Source organism: Limulus polyphemus, unplaced genomic scaffold (assembly GCF_000517525.1).
Source record: "Limulus polyphemus unplaced genomic scaffold, Limulus_polyphemus-2.1.2 Scaffold6134, whole genome shotgun sequence".
NCBI lineage: Eukaryota > Metazoa > Arthropoda > Merostomata > Xiphosura > Limulidae > Limulus > Limulus polyphemus.
In genome coordinates this window covers 32,001-37,124 of record NW_013671744.1, presented here as the reverse complement: position 1 = coordinate 37,124, position 5,124 = coordinate 32,001, and the positions used below count along the sequence as shown (strand labels likewise).

The 5,124-nt window shown below is 34.1% G+C and overlaps 1 long non-coding RNA gene across 3 annotated transcripts in view; it reads right to left on the bottom strand.

The window, feature by feature from the left end:
• LOC111089404 overlaps positions 1-4,749 on the bottom strand; it is a 14,913-nt gene extending 10,164 nt beyond the window's left edge. Inside the window, exon 1 of one of the 3 annotated variants that reach the window (XR_002613690.1) lies at positions 4,376-4,749. This is a non-coding gene — a long non-coding RNA (uncharacterized LOC111089404). The remainder of the gene's footprint in view (positions 1-4,375) is intronic. The other 2 variants (XR_002613689.1, XR_002613688.1) reach the window with 2 other exon arrangements.
• Positions 4,750-5,124: the final 375 nt, after the last annotated feature.

Genomic DNA, 5,124 nt, shown 5'->3' with positions numbered 1-5,124 from the left:
AAGTAAGTAGTTCGTACGTACGTACTATAATAGTACTATATATGTAATATATATATATATATATATATATACGTATGTAGTGTAGTAGTAGTGTATGTGTGTGTGTGTGTGTGTGTGTGTGTGTGTGTGTGTGTGTGTGTGTGTGTGTGTGTGTGTGTGTAGAAGATAATAAAAATGGGAAGAACTCACAATGGAGGATAGGCATATGAAAATAGATTCAACCAATCCAGACTCAGAGCATCCAATGCCAGAGTTGTAGAATCTGAGACTTCAGACAAAGACGACTAATGTGGGAATTCATAAAGGCATTGATGATAGGGCTCTCATGGTGGAAAAAATTCACTGAAAACACCAGAAGATGGAGAGACCACTCAGCCTAGGTGAAATATAGTTGATCTACAACCAGGGTCTAAGCCCCAAAGAGAAAGTAAAGCAAGGAAATCAGAGGCCCTGAAAGAAAGTGCTTCCCTGTCAGTGAATGGAAAAACATGATGGAGAAGGTGTTTGAATGGATCATAATAAGAAGGTAATGGCAAGCTCATTGAGCAGCCAACATTTCAAGAACATTGATAGAGAGAGATCTCTCCTCTGACATCCTCAGGTGTCCAGATCCATGTATTGCTTGAACAGAGAGACATCAGTTGACAGGTTTTGTCTGTAGGTTTGGTTGTTGTCAAACAAAAACAGATACACATTGTGCCAAAAGTGCTGTACCCACCATAGGTCTAGAAACCTGATATTTCAGCATGATAAGTTCACAGACCTTTGAGCCACTAGGAATTTGACCAGATGCAACTCCAGGTGAGGTGGGTGTAGAGAAATGCCTATGGCCATGTGTGATCAAATTAACCACAACAATAGCAAAAGAAAGAGAGATAAGAGAAGACAGTTGATCTCTGAATATATCTGCATTAATTTGCCAGGATCCACTGAAAGGGATACATGTGCTCATCCAAGAGAAACAAGCGACTCAAGAGAAGAGAGTTCCCCCAAAACAGATAAAGCCTATCATGCAGGAAAATAAGGAGACATATGCTCCATGACTCGAAGACATAAATAATAAGGCTAGGCTGAGAAAAAATCCCAGGTGAAAAAAATAATGGGTGGGGGTCAGGACTAAATTGGAGAGCCAAACCAGTCAACCCACTCCTTAAGTTGCAACATTGGATGGGGCAGGCAAAAGCCAAACATCCATAGAATAGTGTAACAGTAGAGTCATGGAAAATAACCACCAAGCGGGAGCCTACCAGACCCAACTGAAAACATAATGAGCTGTAGCAAACCAGAAAAGAAGGACCATGAATCAAATGTCTGAATAATATGGATGAACCAAAGGAAGCAAAAGGTGGGCAAACAAATCAAGAAAGGGAGAAAACATTTGAGACATCAGTACTGGTCATACACATTGATATGATATGGTTAAGTCTTTTAGCCACTGTGAGAAGGAAAAAAATCAGTGAGCATCAATAACCTCCACAGGTATAGAGAGAATTCATAAAAAATTCGAAATGATGACAGGACCGGTAGTTTTCAGAAATGTCTCCTGTAAGATAATTCATACAGGATGCTAAAAATGAACCAAGGCCATGTTGCCATCCACATTAGTACAAAAGCTGTAACAATGTGGCCATTCTCAACTAAACTATTGAAGAGATCTTTTAATTATGACTGCTTTTCTTAGTTTTTACAGATTAATGAGCTATGAAAAGGTGTTTTGGAGTGTCCAAATCATTCACAGTGGAAGTAACAGAGAGGATTAAGAATGTAACTATCAAATGATATTATCACTAGTAGGGTACAAAGAAGTAGCAGATCTATTAAACACAAGTTTTACAAAAATATTAAACACTAATAAAAGTGTGTCTGGTGTCTGGCCAGGATTTTGTAAATAAATAACCCAATCTCCAAATAAAAACACTACAATCCAGAATGAAAATATACAAAAAAACTAATGCTGTTAATACCAAAATCCCAAAATAATAAGAGCAATAATAATAAAAAAAAAAGAAATAGGAGAAAAAAATTCACAATAACTATATTAAACGTTTCCCCTTGAAATAGCATTAAATCACAAAAAAAAAGATCAAGCAAATACTTGGAATAATATTTTTTAATAAAAATGTTTTATAAACATTTAACCTAACAACTTTCTCTTTCATCACTTGTGAGTAACTTCAAGTTGTAAGGCTTTTTATTATCTTGCTGGACAACAAGATTACATGTCACATGAAACACAACTAAGTACTTAACATTTATTTTACATAATTAATCATGAACTTAGTATCCATGCATCACCACTAAGGGAGCCTTAGTGTTGATGTCTTAATATAAGAATGACTTCTTTAATATTCAATATACACTTGAAACAGGTGAGCTAGCAATAGATAGAAGCAAAAACACAAACGATAAAGTAGAAACTCAAAACAAATTAGAAATTGTTACTTCATAGGAATACAGAGCCAAATTACATCTCAAACAACCTGCCTGTAGATCAACAGATGATCAAGGTGATGTAATGTCAACATAAGCAAGCTTGTCAGCTCAGATTTTCCATTTTGGGAATGAGAGATTTGCTTGACAGTTGACATCATTTGACTGGAGAGTTCATCAAGAATCATAGTCTCCGAGATATTAAGAAGACCACTCTTGACTACGACTCCTCTTCGGTAATTCAAAATATTGTATGGTTACCTCAAAGGTTATTCATTCAATAGCCTTTGACTTCAAGAGGAAGTTACTGTTCTGTGCTCTTGATGTTTTAACCAACAGGCTCCAAGATCATAATTTATACTATAGAAAAATAGCAAGCTTCTCTAAACCATTCTTTATGAAGGAAGTATATATCTTACCAAATGATATTTCTGATAACAAATGGAGAATCATAAAGCAAGGTACATGTATTAATGGTGGCACCTGTGCATTTGCACAGTTGTTAGCACATAAATCACTTGATTTTTAGTTTATTCTTTGATGTTTTATATCCATAAAGAAGAGACAAAATATTCAGTTCCAATTGATCCCATTCATCATGGAGTCCTAAACAGGGTCATTCATTCTACACTGTTAAAAAGCTCAACATATTCATGACAGTACAGAAACTTCAGGTTTTTGTGGGCACTATACCCAAGTACTTGCATCAGACAATGTCTACAACATCCACTGACAAAGGCTAATACTGGTACTCGGTTCACCTTTGCCACAAATGGCCCTGAGAAAACTACCTTAGTACCTTCTTTTAACAAAATATCAAGCCCAAAGTAATGTGTTACAATGATCTAGGCACCACTCAACTATCAAGATCCTCTCCTCCTTTGCATAGGTCTTCAAACATGACAAACACATGAGTAAATGTTTGGCTCAGATGCTAGAGTAGGTAAGCTACATAGGCCAAACCTATTCAGAGGGATCCTGTCCACATGTACAGGAATCCACATCTAGGGGTGGTGGGTGGAATATTTTAACCAATTATTTTAGACTGGTAAGAGAGAAATACTGGCATTAAGGTTAGCAGCTAGCACAATTACAATCATAAATCCTCATGAAAATGTATTAAATAGCCAAATCTCAAAAGAAATATAGAATGGACAAGTAATATTCCACAAAAAATTAACCTTTGGGATTTTTCAAAGTCAACCTGGTTCAGGATATGCAGATAGGCCTCCATGGTATTCAAGAATAGTATGATTCTATCTTAAATTGCAAAATAAAAGAGATACTTGTAGTGCTAAACAGTTGTTCCCAACATAATGGTTCCCAGTTTTTCAAAATTACAAAAAGAGAGAAATAAAAGATTGGTTCAAAATTATCAATAAAATTGTTTTTGGAATATATATAACAAAGATATGTATCTATAAAACAATTTAAAGATAAATACCTAGTTTTATGTGAATAAAGCCTCTACTCAGGCCAAGTACCAGTCTTGTCATGTATCAGCAATTGATTTACTTCATATGGATATGCATGCGTGATTTTACTGTTTATTGACGTAAATAATTTATCTATTATGAAGTCTGAAAATTAATCACCAACTTATAAAAAAAAAAATTCTAATTCACGAGTTACATGATGGCTATTCTTTCATAATTGAACACACAAATATCCCTGAAACTTGGAGCAAGTCAAATTATAATTCATTTTTGATTTTGAATGCTAACTTTAAAATGCATATTTAGTTATTACTTCATATCTGTAAAGAAATTTTCAAAATTATTCTCGATAAATCAAACAGAAAGATTAATTTAAACTTAAAAGGAAAAAACTGTTATAATCAAATTACATGCAACATATGTTCAAACCGTTTTTAATATTACTAACCCTATCACTATAAGTAATTTTTTACAAATTATGCATGTAAACACTAAAATATTATGCTTACTTTAGATTTGATATATATATTAACATAACCTACGCACAGAAGAGGGTCATTTGGACCTTCCTGCAAGCTCACCCTTTCCTTTTCTGTTTTCACTTTCAGTTTCACAAACTGTGACAATTTTATTTCAATCACCCATTCCCCTTTGACTTTGTGATTGAGGCTTAAAATTAAATTTAGTTAAAATTAAAAGTATTAGAGTGGAACTGTAACACTATTCACTAAATAAAAACGGGCTTGTAAACTAAGTTACTGTTTTGCAACAAGAACTACAACTTTTAATTTTACGAAACTTTGTTCTGTTTTACTTGCCAAATTGCAGCATCTTTTTATACCTAGTCAGTTCTAGTCGAACCTGTCAATATAGATGATACTCTTTGACGTATTTATTCACTACTGTTAAAGTTCTCATATTCACCACACGATGTCGCCATATGGTTTTTCGTAACTCGTCACAAACTAATCGAAGAATTATGTCATTTACAAAATGTAGTGCTTTTCTGACGGCAGTTTAAGATTTGTTTCCCAAAGTTGCATTTCTAAATGACACCTGATGTATATCTATTGCCGAAACTAGTTGTGAATAATACTCTTTCTTGATTTTTTTTTTTTTGCGTGTGTGTGTGTGTGTTTATAGGGGCCGTTAATAAAGTTTAATGACTTAAAAAATAGCTTGGAAATAATAATCATAGATTCAACATTTAGGTTTGTATTGATACTCGCTATCTAAGAGATGTCTTTACAATTTAAGT